General features: G+C 35.8%; 1 pseudogene; it reads left to right on the plus strand.

Annotated features, from left to right (window-relative positions):
* Positions 1-7,767: 7,767 nt before the first annotated feature.
* LOC109248213 (60S ribosomal protein L7a-like) lies at positions 7,768-8,558 on the plus strand (annotated as a pseudogene).
* The last annotated feature ends 11,219 nt before the right edge of the window (positions 8,559-19,777 follow it).

The following is a 19,777-nucleotide window of genomic DNA, read 5'->3' on the forward strand; positions in this document are numbered from 1 at the left end:
GCTCCTCAATCATGAGCAACTTAAGAAAAGTTATCTCTGGCATTATCACTTCTAACATAATATGGCCTAATAAATGTTATCTAAGTAAATGAGTAATTTCTTGACCAAGGAATAATAAAACCATGCTTATATATTTAAGTTTATATAAAAATGATGTGTAAAAATGATGAAACAAATCACCTTATTCAATGTGGAAAATGGACAATATCAACAGCATATGCTAATTCTTATCAGATATAAAACTAACATTTTAGTGCAGGATCTACATAGTGTAGACACTCATTAAACACTAGCAGTTGATTTGTTCTTCCATTTGTACATGGTGAAGGAGTTCTGTATAGTCTTACAAAGGCAAGCCTCCGGGCACCTGGGTGGCTCAGTCGGTTGAGCGGCTGAGGTAAGCAGATCTGGAAGGCTTAGGAGGTAAATGTTACAAGCAGTAAAAACCAGAAAGCATGGAATGGCAACCTTAAGGGAAAAATCCTTACCTCAGAATAAATAAAACACTTACCTCAGAATAAACTGAGGGTTGATGGAGGGGGATACGTGGGGGATGGGCTAAATGGGTGATGGATATTAAGGAGGGCACTTATGATGAGTGCTGGGTGTTATACATAAGTGGTTAATCCAATATTACACTATATGTTAACTAACTAGTATTTAAATAAAAATTTGAAAAAAAAAGCAGCTGGAGAGTTTTTAAGAACTAGGTTGGGGGAGGAGGATCCTGGGAAGATGGCGGCATAGGAGGACGCTGGGCTCACCGCGTGTCCTGCTGATCACTTAGATTCTACCCACACCTGCCTAAGTAACCCAGAAAACCGCCAGAAGACTAGCAGAACGGATTCTCTGGAGCCAAGTGTAGACAAGAGGCCCACGGAGGAGGGTAGGAAGGGCAGAGAGGTGGTGTGCGCTACACGGACTGGCGGGAGGGAGCCAGGGTGGAGGGGCGGCCAGACGGCCAAGCAGAGCCCCTGAGTCTGGCTTGCAAAAGCAGAGGGGCCGGATGGAGTGTGTTCCGACAGCAAGCGAGACTTGACATCTGGAAGGTTATAAGCTAACAGCTCTGCTCAGACAATGGGAGGGCTGGAGGACAACGGGAGGGAGAGTTGTTGAGCCCTGGACGACAGAGCTCAGCTTGGCGGGGAACAAAGGCACTCGCCAGCGCCATCTCCCTCGCTCATCCCCCAGCCAAAATCCCAAGGGAACCAGTTCCTGCCAGGGAACTTGCTTGCACCTCGCAAACACCCAATGCTGTGCTTCTGCGGATCCATCCCTCCGGCGGGTCTGACTCCCTCCCGGTGCTGCAGGGCCCCTCCTGAAGCGGATCTCTGAAGGAAAAGCGAGCTGAGCCTGCCCCTCCCGCCCCTGTGCACCTTGCCCATCCACCCCAGCTAGTACGCCAGAGCCCCAGCACCACAAGCCTGGCAGTGTGCAAGTAGCCCAGATGGACCACGCCACCCCACAGTGAATTCTGCTCCTAGGAGAGGGAAAGAGAAGGCACACACCAGTCTGACTGTGGCCCCAGCGGTGGGCTGGAAGCAGACATCAGGTCTGACTGCAGCCCCGCCCACCAACACAAGTTATTCAAGACAGCACAGGGGAAGTGCCCGGCAGTTCCGTACCCCTCCAGGGACTATCCAAAATGATGAAACAGAAGAATTCCCCTCAAAAAAACCTCCAGGAAATAACGACAGCTAACGAACTGATCAAAAACGATTTAAACAATGTAACAGAAAGTGAACTTAGAATAATAGTCATAAAATTAATCGCTGGGCTTGAAAACAATATAAAGGACAGCAGAGAATCTATTGCTACAGAGATCAAGGGATGAAGGAACAGCCAGGAGGAGCTGAAAATGCTATAAATGAGCTGCAAAATAAAATGGAGACAACCATGGCTCGGATTGAAGAGGCAGAGGAGAGAATAGGTGAACTAGAAGATAAAATTATGGAAAAGGAAGAAGCTGAGAAAAAGATAAAAAAACCCAGGAGTATGATGGGAAAATTAGAGAACTAAGTGATGCACTAAAGAGAAATAATCTACGCATAATTGGTATTCCAGAGGAGGAAGAGAGAGGGAAAGGTGCTGAAGGTGTACTTGAAGAAATAATAGCTGAGAACTTCCTGGATCTGGGGAAGGAAAAAGGCATTGAAATCCAAGAGGCACAAAGAACTAGGTTGGGGGAACTGCAGGCACCTGTGTTTGCTAATTGGCTTTACCCAAAGGAAAAGTAACTTTCTCATATCTTCATGTCAGGAGGTAGTTTTACAATCTGGAGCAATGTGCCCAAGGAAGTTGTCCCCTATCCTCCCAGAATACTTGATATCTGATAGCCAAAGATATAGGCACTATCTTCTGTGATGATTACACTTCAAAGAGATGGCCCCAGGTCCTTGAGAAAGACATTCTTGGTGATAGCAAAAGGCAGGGAAAAGATAATATACATTTCAAATGGGGCAGAGAAAGAATTTCTAATTCGTTTTCCAAGGTAAATGCTCTAAGAAAAGAGAGGTCAGGGGCCTAGAGTTGAGCCATCTTAGAATAGTTAGAGGATTTCTTTGATTCTCATTCTGTAAAGAGGATAATTCATGTACTGTTTGAAAGAAGGGTCATTAGAGCAATCCCAACCCTATAGCAATGTCTCCTCTTAATAAAAATTTTTAAGATTATTGTCAATAAAATCACATTAAGAAAATCATTGTCTTCAAATTAATTAAAAAATAACATGTTTGTTTTAAAAAGAACTACTTAACCTCCAACAATATTTTAAAACTTACAATGGCATTTGTTGTGGCTTTGAAATATTCCTAGGGAACAATGCTGGTTAGTGCTGAAAATGATTTAATTGTATTAAATAACTTTGAATAAACAAAATGATTATTTGGATATATCTTTAGTCAGTGGTTCAGGGCATTCCTAAGATACCTGAAATAAACATTTAATTTGGAAGGATGAAAATCCTATTTACTCCTTCATTAGGCAATAGTTCTCTTTCAACAAGTATTTTAAATTTCTGTTATAGATAAAGGATAATACTTCATGATTTAATAGATTAAAAAATTAATAAGGCTAATCTTTTCTCTTAAACTCACACACTACTAAGTAGATTATGTAAGTCACCAAGTTGCTCTAATGCAAGACAGATTGATATCAGTGCCATAAGAGAATGCCGATTGCTGTGGCATTACCAAAACAGGAAAATCAAATCCCATTAAGTCTCTTTTAGTTCACAAGTACCTTAGTCAAGTATCAAAAGGTTGCAAGTAACATAGACTCCCTCGATTTCTTTTAATGAGAAGTATGAAACATTAGCAAATATAAATTTATTTCATGAAATCCGAGGCCAGCCCTCAGAAGCAAATAGATCCAGAAAATGGACATTAAAATTACTCTCTCTGTCTCTCTGGATTTATGTGGTCTCTTACTCCTGCTTCTCTCCCTTCAATTTTTTTCTTTTTTTGCCTAATTGCCTTCTCTATTTTGTCATGTGTAAGGCCAAACATGGTCGGTCCAGATCTTAATTTGCATTCCTTTTCAGTGAAAGAGCTAAAAAAACAAAAAACAAAAAAACTGATCCATGTCTCAGAGACCCAAATCCAAATAGCCTGGAGAAAGCATCTAAGTTGCCTGAACTGGGCCGGATGTTTATCCTTGTCCAAAAGATAGTATTGAGATACAATGAAGTCCACCCAATGAGTGGACTTTCCAGACTAGGGAAACAGAAGTTAGGACATTAACTCAAAATATGTAAAAGAAAATAAGGTAGATGCTAGACTAAGAAGTAATATTACCATCCTTCATCAATGAACATTCTGGGGAATTGTCTCTTAGCAGGGATTAGGTTCTAAAGTCAGCATACATTGAAAAAACGCTTAAAGACAAAATTATCTTTGAAATATCTTAAATAGCCCTAACTTCTTTCACACGTGTGGTTTTATGTATATAACCATTCTTATGGAATGCTTTGGTTGCAAATAGAAAATAAGCTTGACCCAATCGGCTTAAACAAAAAGGAAGAAAACTTGTTATCTCACAAACAAATGGTCCAGTGTTTGTTAATTCAGTTGTTCAATGATATTATGGCACCAAAGTTCTCTTCATTTTCCTGTTTTGCCATTCTTAGCAAGTCTGACTCTCCCAAGCTAACATCCTTTGTGCTCACAAATGGCTACAGACCAGGGACTCAATCATACAGGAAAATATACAAAGTCTCTTCCTTGTTCATCTAATTTAAGGAGTGATACAAACTCTTTCCCAAAGCCCTCTACTCTCAGTTGACCTCCCTCAAGTCTCCATCAGAAATGGGGTAGAACTCACCCTAAACCAACTACTAGCTAGAAGAATAGGAGCATTGTAGTAGATTTATAACAATCATAACTTAGCCGGGAGCCAATTTGGGCAAAGCTGGACACCATACAGTATCAGGGCTCTTTCAACATGGAAGTAGCAGAAAACAAATAATTTGGCACTCACAAAACTCCTGATTCTAGTCATGCTTATTTTAGCTCTAATTAATATAAAAGAAAAGAGTGAAAATAAATCTCAGATTTCATCAAACCCAATGAATTCCAAGATTAACAATGTGTGTGTACTATCTATCGATATCCTGTGACTTGGTGATTTGTAATATTCTTTGAGAACTTCTTGTCTAGGTTATATAGGTGAAGCTCTAAAGCCCAAATAATAATTAAAGAAGTGAATAAAAGCACTATTTTAATCCAAGTGGAAATGGTATGAATAAACAGGCAGACTGTGAAAAATTCATTTGGATAAGATAAGAGAATTATTTTCACTGGCCCAGTCAGTTAGTTGTTTATCTCACAGGGAATCATGTTGCCCTCAGGCCCTGCAGGGGACCCACCCGTGAAAGATAAGAGTTATGTACCATACTTCTTCTCTAGGACATCAACAGGGTCATATTCTGGCTATTTGAAAGATCCACCTTTTTGTGTCAATTTGCACTAAATTCCCACTAAGCCCTGAGAAACACTGGTCTAGTCTGTAGAAATGTACCTTCAGGCAACAAAAAGTTTTATGTTAAATTTTTGCCCTCATGTTTTACTGTAGCTTTGCTGGTTTTTTTTTTAAATGTTTATTTATTGATTTTTAATAGAGAGAGTGAGTGGGGGAGGGGCAGAGAGACACAAAGAGAGAGAATCCCAAGCAGGGTCCACACTGCCACTGCAGAGCCTGATGTGGGGGGCTCTAACTCATGAACCATGAGATCATGACCTGAGCCAAAATCAAGAGTTGGTTGCTCAACTGACCGAGTCCCAGGAGCCCCTAGATTTTTAAAAATTATTTATTGTGCTTAACTGTAATAACCTCTCTGAGGGCAAGTCTTTGATACAGCATCAAGTTTGAAACCAGAGTCAGTGATCAAAAATGTCCAGCAAATGAAAGAATAAATTTTCTTTCTTACCCATTTCTGCACATTTACCCAAACCACAATATTCTGTCAGTTGCCTTTTAAGTTCATAAATATCCCCAGTAACTGAACAGCACAACTCCTTTGTAAAAATGTTGCACAACACATGTATCAAATGCTTAATGTTAACATTGAACAATCCTCAAAGAAGTGGAGCAGGGCTCCCTAGTTCTTAACTGTGGGCTGTGCATAATGACTTCCTTCCAAATAATACGTTATGGAAAGGAGACAAGTTTTAAGTGGAGAAAATTGACCAACACTTCCTCAGCCAGGTAATCAAAGTCAACATCAATAGTGAAAATCAAGGTGATAGTTTGTCCCTTTATATTATGTGATAAGAATGGCATGTTACCTCTGTGATCTTCATCTCCAAAACACATAATCCTATTCTAGTTGTGAGAAAAATTACCCATAAATCACAACTGAGAGACATTCTACAAATTACAGGACCAATAATCCTCAAAACCACTGAGGTCATCAAAAACAAGTCTTAGAAACTGTGAGAGCCAAGACGAGCCTAAGGAGACACAATGATTAATGTCACATGATGTTCTCAGTGGAACAGAAAAGGAATTGGTAAAAAGGAAATCTGAATCAAGTATGGACTTTATTTAATAATCATGTATCAATATATTGGTTCACTAATTGTATCAAATGTACCATACTAATACTGTAAGAAGTTACCAACAGGGAAAATGGTGTGGGCTATATGGGAACCCTATACTATTGTAATTTTTCTGTGAAAACAATTTTTTTTGTTCTAAATATAAAGGATCTTTACCTCATATTCATCTGGAGTGGAGAGGGGAGAAATGCAATAATCAAACACCAAATGATGCCTTTGTATATATTACCCCTCCCCATTCTGCCCCAGGGGAGAAATGAATCAACACCTGTGATCCAGCAAAGCGACAGCACATGCCTTCTTCATGGGGAGAGTGACTAAAGTGTGTGGCTGGAGGCCAGGACTGTTAATCTAGTGGAGGCTGCTGCACATGGCTGTAAGAGGAGAACTCCCCACCATCAGGTGCCCTCTCCATATTCCCTGTCCTAGCAGCACCAAAATACTGCTGTATTTTTCAGATAGTCCACCACAGATTTTAAACCTCTAAAAGATCACACATTCCTATTTTCAGCAAAGACTTTGAACTCAGCTAATTTTTGTACTTTATGATTAACCATCCGGAAAGGGTCTGTCCTTGCTCTTAGATTTTTATTTTACACTCAAATCCTCAAATACTTGGGTTTATACTGACTGACCTGCTCAAATTTCTTATTTCCCAGAATTGTTATGCTGCAAGATTCTTCCTCCTTTGCAGTGGTCCATCTCTTCACTGAGTTATCCTCTGTCCTCAATTCTTCCTTGTCCTGGACTAATTTAAATTATGAAACAAATCCACAGCATTTCAAAGGAATCTTTTTCCATCAGCCAAGATTGTTCACCAGCCAAGAAACCCTTGGGGCAACCAAGTTACCTATTAAATCTTCAGCAAGATCTAGAATTTGCTTCCTTCTGTTGGGTAACTTATAAATGTGGCAATAATATTGTGTATCCCAAATTCCACATTCATTACCAATTACGGGCATATTAGATATTTTATTTTGGAATGTGTTGCATATCAGTTTACAGAAAAAGAATTCCAAAGCCAGCCGCCAAATTCCTCCTTTATGTCACTTGACAATGAGGCACGAAAAACAATTGCAACAGCTGTATATATCCTGAGATCATGAGCCATACGCTTTATATAGAAGCTGAGAATTTCAAAAGTTTAAAGCAGTTAAGTTAACCAACCTTTAAACAACTTTAAAAAATAGTTTCTTAAATTGTCAACCAAACCATAATTTTGATTAGAGAAAGACAAGATGAATAAGTTTGATCTGTGACCCTAAGTGAAAGGAACCCATCTGTTAATGTATCAGTTGAAAGGGGCACAAATACCATATGATTCCACTCACAAATGGAATCTAAAAAAAAAAAAAAAGAATAAACAAACAAAATCAGAACTATAAATGCAGAGAACAAACTGATGGTGGCCAGAGGGGAGGAGTGTGGGGTGGGTGGGGGCAAAATGGGTACAGGGGAAAGGGAGATACAGGCTTCCGGTTATAGAATGAGCAAGTCACAGGAATAAAAAGCAGAGCATAAGGAATACAGTCAATGATATTGTAATAGCAATGTAATGGGACAGATGGTAGCTATACTTGTGGTGAACATAGCACGGTGTATGAATTTGTCAAATCGCCAAGTTGTAATACACCTGAAACTAGTGTAACACTGCATGTTAACTATAGTCAAGTAAGAAAAATTTTTAAAAATCAAAGCACAGCTCCAGTCATCCAAGATGCTGAAAGGAAAGAAGGTTAAGAACAAGATGGTCAACCCTGTTCCTGCTGACATGAGGAAGCAGGAGGCCAAGAAGGTGGACAATCCCCTATTTGAGAAAAGGCCCAAGAATTTTGGTATTAGACAGGATATCCAGCCCAAAAGGGACCTCATCCGCTTTGTCACCAATCAGGCTGCAGTGGCAAAGGGATATTCTCTATAAATGTCTAAAAGTGCCTCCCATAATTAACCAGTTCACCCAGGCCTGGGACCACCAAGCAGCCACTCAACTGCTTAAGCTGGCCCACAGATACAGACCAGAGACAAATAAGAAGCAAAGATTTTTGCTCCAGGCTGAGTAGAAAGCTGCCAGCAAAGGTGATGGCCCTCTAAGAGGTCACCTGTCCTTCAAGCTGGGGCTAATACTGTCACCGTCTTGGTGGAAAACAAGAAAGCTCGGCTGGCGGTGATTGCACATGATGTGGATCCCACTGAGGTGGTTGTCTCCTGTGTGCCCTGTGTTGTAAGATGGGGGTTCCCTACTGCATTATCAAGGGAAAGGAGGCCAAGCTAGGACATCTGGTCCACAGGAAGACCTGCACTACTCTCATCTTCACACAGGTTAACTCGGAAGACAAAAGAGCTGTAGTTCTGGCTAAGCAGGTGGAAGCTATCAGGACCAATTACACTGACAGATATGATGAGATATGCGGTCACTGGGGACGCAATATCCTAGGTCCACAGGCAGTGGCTCACATTGCCAAGTTGGAAAAGGCTAAAGAACTGGCCACAAAATTGGGCTAAGCATAAGCTGTTGAATTTTCTGTACATAAAAGTTACAAAAAGTTCTCTTTCAAAAAAAGTCAAAATAGCACAAAAAAGACACATTCTTTTTATAAAAACAGACAAATCCAGATTGCTTATCTGAAATAGATGGGCTCCAGTCATTCTTTGAAAATTTATTTTAGTTCAATTTTTAAAAATTAGTAACAAAGATGTGTAAAACATATCTATGGCAATCTCTAATTTCATCATCTTTGGTTTTTGAAAGATTATATATAATCTACTATTATCAACATATATATCATCAATATATAGTCTCCTTGAGGGTCTTTTCTATCTGTCCATCTCTTAGCCTCTTAATAGAGTGCCTTTTCAAAATAGATATTTGATAATTTACATTGAGATATAATGGATGTTAATAATTGCTAAAGGGGTCTCAGTGCACAGCTGAAAGGAGAAATTGCTATGAGAGAGAAGCTTAAAAGAAGATAATGAGAAAAATATATCATTCATTTGTTCAAAGACACTTGAGTGCCTACTCTTTGCTGATGCTCTGCTAAGCACAATGGGGGGATGGAGAAAAATATGATTAGGGCTTGAAGTATCAATAATACTTATCAATAATTAAGGATATAAGGTGTACGTATGATATGTACTAGACACTAAGTAGGAAGAAAAAGTGAGTGACAATGAAAACATCTAGGACTTAAGGAGAAGTAGAAATCACTTGCATCTGAGAATGTTCTAGAGACTGCTCATAAATAGAGTGATGATGATTAGCATAGCTAAATTAATAATTATCTAAATGGGCTGAAGGGAAAATAGAGTGGCAGGGATCAAAACTGATTCTCTGGATCCTGTCTGAATCTTATTAAAATTGTCTCAGGAGAAATATGACAGAGAGCCCATGACTAAAAGTTACCTTGCTTATATTCTATGATTTGCAAATTAATCAATCTCACAATTTGATCACTGTGATTCCTAAGAGTTTTGTATTAGTTTCATTTAGCAATTTTATGTTTATAGATTGTCATTTTTTTTTAATTTTTAAAGAAGCTCTTTATCTCTAAATTATGCAGCCTTTGTGCCAAAAATTTGAAAACATTCATGTTGTTCAGTCATGGATACAAAACAACTAGCATGAAATCAAAGGGTCTGCGATAAAATATTTAGCTAGAAATTTAAAAGCCTAGTTAATATTTAACCCCAAAATTACATAATAATAATGATGATAACGAACGTGACTCATGATAACCATTAGAGTTGTATAAAATTAAATTAATGATGGTTTTAAAACATGAAATGATCATTTCAAGTGAAGAAAATTAGTTTTGTGTGACCATATGCTACAAATTGAGAATAGATTTAGAAAGTATCAAAAAGCACTGAAATAATACAGATACAAAAAAATCTTCTAGTATTTTACCATTATCAAACACTCAGAGATTCCCCGCTGCCTAATGGTTATCCCCTTCCCACATTTCTCAGCATGGGATACAAGTCTTCCCCCACACTTTTGTCCCTTCTTGCTTTTCTAGTGTCCAATTCACCCAAACCCTGCTGGAGCAAAGTTACTTTATTTTCTTAAAAACTGCAAAGGCGTTCCCATATCTTGTCTTTTGCTACTGTAGTATAAACCTTTCTCCACAACTCTGGATGGAGTAAGCCTGTTAAGGTCCAATAAACATACTACTTTTATCATGAAGTAAAATAGTCTCAGCTATGACAGCCTTAAATGTGACTAGACATTGTGCAATTTATAGAGAACACTGGGAAGAGTGTGGACAACATCTCAAACCAAGGAATACTTGGAAAACTCAACTACCAGGTATACTAGGACCCGTGAAACAGTGGATCAGAAGGAAAGGGAGGAAACTGGAAGAATAAGGAAGAATAGAGAATAAGGAAGAATAGAGAAACTGAAGTAGCTCAGGTTGTGTGTGTGTGTGTGTGTGTGTGTGTGTGTGTGTGCATGTGTGGTGGGGCGGGCATGGAAGGAAAACAAAGATGCAAGGAGCTACCAGGAATGTTACTCAGCGATGTTGTAAATTTAGACTTGTTTCCAACAGAGATCAATATTTTTTTTTCAGTTTTGCTTGTTCTTTTTTAACTACTGCCTTATTGAGATGTAATTCACATAGAAAATTCACACCCACATTTAAAGTATATTATTTAATGGCTTTTTGTATATTCACAGGCATGTAAAATCATTCCCATAGTCGATTGTAAAACATTTTCATTATCTCAGAAAAGAAACTCCTTATCTTGTAGCCACCACTCTCTTGTATCCTCATCCCTGCAGACCTAAGCAAGTACTCATCTACTTCCTGTTCTATAGGTTTGCCTATTAAAGACATTTCATATAAACAAAATCATACTATTTGGTCTTGTAAAACAGGCTTATTCCACTCAGCGTAATGTTTTCAAGGTTCATTCATGTTTATCAGGGGTCAAATAGCAGATGGAAGCAATTAGCAGATGGATAATTCACTGGGAGTGGTGGGCAAGAGACCAGTTCCTAAAAAGGTCCACCCTCCCAGAACAACAACTTTGTGAGAGTTAATCAAGATGTGAGGAGCAGGTCTTGCTACCCAGGAAGGATTTCAACACTAAAAAGAATAAACAAAATGAGGACCTAGTTACATAGGTGAGGCCAATAAAGATGGAGGCAGAGGGATCTCTCTTGACATCCAAAATAGGAAGCTTGTGGCAACAAAACAAAGTATTGACCAACTAAATTATTCTAGTCCCTTCCTTCCTCTTCATTTCCACATAATGGACAATAAAACAAATTAACAACAGTAAAAGCAAAGATCAAGAACAACACAGAAGGCTTGTTCTCGTTATTATAAACTATCAATACAATTATCAACATGAGAAATACAATCACTACAGCGCAAGGCTCCTTCATGAAGCAAGACTGATTTATCTAATTTGGAGAAGACGTATGTATTTTTCCTAACATCTGTACATTGTTTATATGTTAACAAACTTTCATAACTCTCTGAGTCTGTCCTTGCCAAAAAGATATTCAAAGTTCTTAAATGAAAATTTGATATAATGAAAGTATGTATGTATTGACTTACCAGATTCCCACTGATTTTACAAAGATAGGATATTCATATTGTTCAGGATGTTTTATAATTAGTTTACTGTTAATTTGAAAATTGGAAATCTTATTATATTATGAGGTATTCCAAATTTATGATGTGCTTATTTTACTATAAGGTTTTTGAAACTAAAATCAGCAATTGTTTGATAAATATAAATAGACCTTGGTATTCCTTAATGTCTCTTTGTATAAAGCTTTCACTTATCTAATTCAACAGCCCATGCTTTTTCTCCAATGTGCAAAGATTAGTTGTGGAGAAGGGTGTACATCACAGGCAGCTCATGTTAGTCTTCTAATTAATGTATGATTTTACATAAACATTTTTAATTTGACAATCTTTAAAGGCTATGACTAAGTTTATTATTGTTTTAATGAAACTTTTACCGAGATATATAATTCACGTGTCATAAATTTCACCCTTTTAAATTGTCCAATTCAATGATTTTTAGTATATTTATACAGTTGTACATTAAATACAACTCTGCAATTCTAGAACATTTCATCACCCCAAAATGAAAGCCCACCTCAATTAGCAGTCCCTTCACATCTTTTCTTTCCTACAGCCTCTAGCAACTGCTAATCTACTCTCCATCTTATAGATTTGCCTATTCTGGACATTTAAAATAAAAAATATATATATACAATTTGAGGCTTTTTGTGTGTGACTGTTTTGACTTAGCATAATATTTCATGATTAATCCACATTGTAGCTTGTATTAGCACTTCATTTTCATACCCAAATAGTATTCCAGTGTATGGATATATTACATTTTGTTTATCCATTCATTAATTGGTGGACATTTGGGTTACTTCCACATTTGGCTATCATAAATAATGTTACTATGAACATTTGTGTACAAGTTTTTGTGTGGGCATGTGTTTTTAATTCTCTTGGAGATATACGTAGAAGTGAAAGTGCTGGTTCTACAGTAACTTTGTTTCACTTTTTGAAGAACTGCCAAATTATTTTCTAAAGTGGCTCCACCATTTTCCATTCCCACAAATGATGTATGGGGGTTGCAATTTCTCCAGATATTTGTCAATAATTGTTATGGTCCATCCTTTTTATTGCAGTCTTCCTAGTGAGTGTGAAGTGGTATCTCATTGTGGCTTTTATTTGCTTTTCCCTAAAAACTAATGATATTAAGAAATTTAATTTGTTTCTTGGCCAGTTATATAGTACCTTCTTTGGAGAGATGTCTATTCAAACATCTTTCTCAGTTTTAGTTGGATTATTAACATTTCATTGGTGAAACGTGAGGATTCTTTATGTATACTGAATACCAGTTCCTTACCAGATATATACAAATATTTTCTCCCATTCTGTGGGTTATCTTTTCAATTACTTGATAATATCCTTTGAATCACAAATGTTTTAATTTTGATGAATTCCAATATATCTACTTTTTGTCATTGTAAATTGGTATAATATCTATGAAACCATTGCTTAATCCAAGGTCACAAAGATTTATTCCTATGCTTTCCACAGATAGCTTGATCTCCTACATTTAGGACTATGATCAATTTTGAGTTCATTTTTGTATATGATGAGGTAAGGGTAAGGTAGGGGTCCAAATTCAATCTTTGGTATATGTAATTCAATTGTTCCAACACCACTGTTGAAAAGACTATTCTTTTCCCATTCAATTATATTGACACTCTTGTTGAAAATCAATTGGCTATAAATGTAAAGGTTTATTTCTTGACTCTAAATTCTATTCTGTTGACTATATTTGTGTATTTATGTTAGTACCACACTGGCTTGATTGTTTTAGCTTTATAATAAGTTTTTAAAAATTTTTGTTTTGCTTTATTTTATTTTAGAGAGAGACAGAGCATAAGTAGGGAAGGGGCAGAGAGGGAGACACAGAATCTGAAGCAGGTTCCAGGCTCTGTCAGCACAGAGCTGAACGTGGGGCTCAAAGTCCCGACTCATGACCTAAGTCGGATGCTTAACTGACTGAGCCACCCAGGTGCCCCTACTTTATAAGTTTTTAAATGGAAATTGTGAGTCCTCCAACACTGTCTTTTTCAAGATTGTTTCAAGTATTCTGGGTTCTTTATATACCTATATGAATTTTAAAGCTTACAACCACAATTTAGAAGCTTTTTGTACATTCTTTGGGGTTTCCTATGTAGATAATCATGTCATCTGCAAACAAGAATAGTTTTGTTTCTTTTTTTTTTTGTGATTTGTATGTTCTTTATTTAATTTTCTTGCCTTATTGCACTGACCAGAGCTTCCATTATTATGTTGAATGAGTGTGGTAATATGAACATCTTACCTTCTTCCTGCTTTTAGAGGGAAAGCATCCCGTCACACCATTAAGTATAATTTAGCTGTAGGGTTTTATTTTTTTTATAGATATTCTTTATCAAGATGAAGAAATTCTCCTCTATGCTTTGCTTTTCTTTGTTTTTTTACTGAGAATTTTGTCATGAATATGTGGTGAATTTTGTCAAATGCTTTTACTGCATTGATTGATATGATCATATGACTTTTCTTCTTTAGCCTGTTTATATGATAGATTACACTGGCTGATTCTTAAATATTGAACCAGTCTTACATACCTGGAATAAACCCCTCTTGTTTACATTGAATAATTCTTATTACAAATTATTTAATATTAAATTATTGATATTTAAATAATTAATAATTTATTAATAGTAAATAAATGAATAATAAATTAATATTAATTTAAATATTAATTTATTAATTTAATTTATTTTAATATTAAATTTAAATTAATTTAAATTAATATTAGATACCATATGTTGCTGGATTCTATTTGTTAATAATTTAAGAACTTTTACCTCCATTCATAAGGGACATGGATCTATAGTTTTCTTTTTTTGTACTGTTTGTCTGGTTTTGATGTTAGGCTAATGCTAGCATCATAAGTTGAGTTGAGAAGTGTTCTCTTCTCTTCTGTTTCCTGAAACAGATTGTGTAGAATTGGTGCTAATTACTTTTTAAAAATTTGATAGAATTCACCAGTCAAACAATCTGGGCCCAGAGATTTTTCCAGTTTTAAAACCATAAATTACGTTTCCTTAATATTATAGAGTTATTATTGCTTTAGTGTTTTCATTTTTTAGTATTATAAAATAAATGTATATACATTTTAATTTTTAACCTTTTTTCTTACTTTAAGATAATAAATTTCCTTATCTGACTTCATGGCTTCCACCTTCTTCTCTAGTAGATGTAGCAGTGTTCTGGGCTTCTGCTCTGCCTAGTTATTCAATCTCCTACCCTATGAAAGTCCTACATTCTAAGTTTCTACCTTCACATATGAATACAGGCAAACTTCTCCCATCCGGCTTTTTATCTCAAATCACCACTCCCACTACTAGAATATTTACTCTCTTCTGAAAGGTATACTCCTATTCCAAAGAGGAAATATCAAGTGTTGACTTCTGTCTCTCTTGGCTGTCTTCAGATTTTGGTTGAATAACTTCTTTATCTGTTTTCTAATAAAGGGAAAGGGAAACAGACAGAGAGAGAGAGAGCGTACATGCTCTAACTAGGTAATAATTAAAGTCTTTTATAGTTTTCAAATTACGTTATTCAATGTTTCTAAATACAAAATCACTATCTTTATTTTGGAGTCAATACCTCTCATTCTGTTATGGGCATAATAGCCCAAGCTAGAAAACTTTCAGTTGTTTGATTTTTTTTCCCACTCCTTTTACCTTCTGTATCAAATATGTTACCATCAATTTCCAATCATCTTTTGAAGAGTTCACTGGTCTCCTCTCTGTGGTTGGATATGTCATTTAGTTCTTTCCACTATTTTCTTTTTTTTCTTTTTTCTTCTTCTCTATAAGAAATGTCCTGTCCCTTCCTTCTGTTATCCAGATCCCCTTCCTATGAAATCCTATAGTATTGTACTTTATCATACAAGTATAGGTATATTATATAAATATATACACACATTTAATGTAAATATTATAAATACATATTAAACAGATATACTAGAAGACATTAGTATACCTTCCTTCAAAATTTCTATCTTAAAAATCATACATTTATATTAAGATAACTCCATATTGGTAATGGCTTTATTGGAATTGCTCTCAGATGCTTGAGCATATATGTATAATTTTAACATTTTCAGGCTGAGAAATGTAATTTTAATACAGTTAAGTTAATCAAAAGTTAGATCAATCAAACTGGCCAATAGTATCTTCATGTTTTAAAAAAAAGTGCTAGTAAGAAACAGGTATTCTTATGTGGCTTTGTAACTCACTAAGAAGCAAATCCAAATGACAGCATTCTAAAATTATCATACTGAGGCAGTATCAACAGACTTAATGGATAGTTTGCCAAAATGGCCTTTGAATGACAATATTCTTTTGAATATATAAATTATATTTTATATTTTAATCACCCCAACCTGCCACATATTTTTCAAAACTAATTATTTGATATGTTATCTTCTCAAAAATCACAGAGTGTATGCTCCCCAAGGACAGATTTTCTGCTTCACGCATTTATATCCTTCATAATGCCTAACAGCTTAATTCTTCATAAGATGGCCAGAATGGACTCATTGACAGACATCTGTACAATGTGTACAGTGCTTCAGTGTATAATTCAGGAATCAGAGAGATGGCCCTGACCTAATGATTTTACATTATAAAAGATAAAAGTCTCTAAAAGGACAAGCCAAAAGCACTTTTTTAAAAAATGAAATGCTAAACTGCATTTGCAGAATTGCTTTTAGATCCTGGGATATACATGAAATGAATTTATGGAAAATACTGAAGTGATAGGTTTAATATTATGGTCTCAAGAGCTGTTAGGATACAAGTAAAACTAATCAATTTAGATTGTTCAGTTTAGTTATTATTTTCACTTCAGGGGAATTCCTGAATCATTAAACTTAGTAATTTCTATAGCTACTATGGGTCTCTGATTACATGGCTCACCTAATGAAACAGTAAACAGATAACCAAATTAAAAACCCCCAAGGGTAAAAAAGGCTAGAATATTCATCTTTTCAAATTTCAAATATTTAATCAGGATTGTTAGCTGTCTAATGCTTAATGTCATGTAACTAAATTCAAGTACATATCATGAAGGCTTTTTAATACTTTATTTTTAAAAACATAACAATAGATAGTTTTGTGATATTTAGAAGTGAAGGTTTATATGGAGACAATATTTTTATGTATGCATGCAGAGAGACAAAGTAAAATTCTTGAAGTTCAAGGAAAAAGATGAAACTAAAATTGAACAACAGGTGCTTTCCCAATTTTGCATTTATGTTCTGTTCCGTTTGAGTAAGTGGACTTATACATCATGAGTTCCTTCCTGAGTGTCAGTCACTCCATGCAGCCCCTCCCTTAATAAACCATTTGACCAGGACTGCATCATGACTCTGGGTAGAAGCTGACCTCATCAAAGTATTTCTCATCTAAAACATATCTTTTGAAGTCTGGTGATTGGCTAAGTGGTGGGTAAATTTCTGTGTATTACAAAAGCTGACATGTGATTTTCAAAGAAGTAGAGGGAGGGTGCTATGCAACTTGAGAAGCATATCTAATTATATACTGTTATATTGGTAAAGAAATCATATGAGTTTGAACTCAGTGCAAACTGTAGAAAGTGAATCTCTATAAAGTCTTGCTAGTCAAGTAGGCCAATGGTTTTTTTCAAAAGACTGAGAAACATGGGTTAAACCATTGATAAAGAAGCTCTTTACCTATAGTAAAGTTTGCTTATTCTTTGATTATACTGATCAACTCTACTCAGTTTATTATTTTTGTTTGTTTTACTTCTTATTTTTTTATAGTTTACTCTTCCCTATTTTTTAAAATGTAAGTATAATTAGCATATAGTGTTATATTAGTTTCAGGTGTACAATATAATGATTTAACAATTTATATATTACTTAGTGCTCATCATGGTAAGTGTACTCTTAATCCCCTTCACCTATTTCACCCATCTTCCCACCCGCTTCCCCTCCAGCAACCACCAGATTGTACTCTGTATTTAAGAGCGTGTTTTTTTTGTTTGTCTCTTTTTTCTGTTTGTTCATTTGTTTTGTTTCTTAAATTATACATATGAATGAAATAATATGGTATACGTCTTTGACTTAGTTTACTTAGTGTTATATTCTCTAGGTGCACCCATGTCTTTGTAAATGGCAAGATCTCATTCTTTTCTTTGGTTGAGAAACACTCCGGTGTGTGTGTGTGTGTGTGTGTGTGTGTGTGTGTGTGTGTATGTAAATACCCCATCTTCTTTACCCATTTATCTGTTGATGGACACTTCAAGTGCTTTCACATCTTAGTTATTTTAAATACTGATGAAGTAAATATAGGGGTGCATATATCTTATCAAATTAGTGTTTTAAGGCACCTGGGTGGCTCATTTGGTTAAGAGTCCTACTCTTGTTTTTGGCTCAGGTCATGATCTCATTGTTTGGCTCAGGTCACGAACACATTTTTTGTGAGTTTGGGCCCCACATGGGGCTCTGTGCTGACAGTGTGGAGCCTGTTTGGGATTCTTGCTTTCTCCCTCTGTCTCTGCCTCTCTTTGTCTCTCAAAATAAATAAGTAAACTTAAAAAATAGTGTTTTCATTTTCTTCAGGTAAATACCCAGTAGTGGAATGACTGGATCATATATTAATTCTATTTTTAATTTTTTGAAGAAACTCCATACTGTTTTCCACAGTACAAATTTTGGAAGTTTGTGGCTGTACAAATTTTCCTTCCCACCAACAGTGCATGAAGGTTCCTTTTTCTCTACATCCTCGCTAACACCTGTTATTTCTTCTCTCTTTGATTCCAGCCATTCTGACAAGTGTTAGGTGATATCTCATTGTGGTTTTGATTTACATTTCCCTGATTATTATTGATGTGGAGCATTTTTTTCATGTGTCTGTTGGTCATCTGTATGTCTTCCTTAGGAAAATGTCTGAGTGTTCTGCCCATTTTTTAATCAGATTATTTGTGGGTTTTTTTGTGTTGAGTTGTATAAGTTCTTTATATATTTTGGATATTATCCCCTTATCAGATATACCATTTGCAAATTATCTTCTCCCATTCAGTAAGTTGCTTTATCATTTTGTCACTGTGCAAAAACCTTTTATTTTGATATAGTCACAACAGTTTATTTTTGCTTTTATTTCCTTTGCCTGAGGAGATACATCTAGAAAAAGTTTCTAAAGCCAACATAAAAAACTTCCAGGAGTTTTATGCTTTCAGGTCTCACATGTAGATTCTTAATCTATTTTGAGTTTATTTTTGTGTATGATGAAAGAAAGTGGTCCAGTTTCATTATTTTGCATGTAGCTATTTTCCTCAGTACGATTTGTTGGAGCGACTTTTTCCCATTGACATTCTTGCCATCTTTGTCAAAGATTAATTGACCTTACAAGTGTAGGTTTATTTTTGGGCTCTCTATGCTGTTCCATTGGTCTATGTGTCTGTTTTTGTGCTGGTACCATACTCTTTTGATTACTACAGGTTTGTAGTATATTTCAAAAGCTGGAATCATAATGCCTCCAGCTTTGCTCTTTCTCAAGATTCATTTTTTTTAACTTGCAAATGTGAAATACCTGTAAAAATAATCTATACATATTTAGTTTAGTTGGTTAACATCTGAAAATTTATTCTGAAAATGAAAAATGTGTGTATAATACTCTTAATTCTTTTCTGCATCAAGGAGTTAAAGTACTGTCCTAAAGAAAAGGACATTGTGAATTAGGAGAGTGAACAGATTCTCCATAAGTGTGTAAGAAACACTCTCTATTCCTGCCATTATCTTTACCTGTGGAGTCTATACCTCATTCCATTTGTGGATCACAGAGTCTGTGGAAGTATTTGAACTGAAAATCCAGACTTCTTCTTGGAGTCCAATCCTGTACTTCAACCACTTCTATTTGATATTTATGTATAAAATAATACAGTGACACCTACATTTTTAAATCACGTAAACTAAACCTATGACAGGACACAAGAGTATTGCCCATGATAAGGCTTTTTGAATTATGTACATGCTAATTTCAGGTTCTACCAAATTTTTTTCATTAAACCAACCTTATTTTTTACTTTCTCTAACTTCATATAGATGAAAAATATTTTAAAAAGAACATATCTGAAGCCAACTAAACT

This window comes from Panthera pardus, unplaced genomic scaffold (assembly GCF_024362965.1).
Source record: "Panthera pardus isolate Hobbes unplaced genomic scaffold, ASM2436296v1 HiC_scaffold_17, whole genome shotgun sequence".
Taxonomy (NCBI): domain Eukaryota; kingdom Metazoa; phylum Chordata; class Mammalia; order Carnivora; family Felidae; genus Panthera; species Panthera pardus.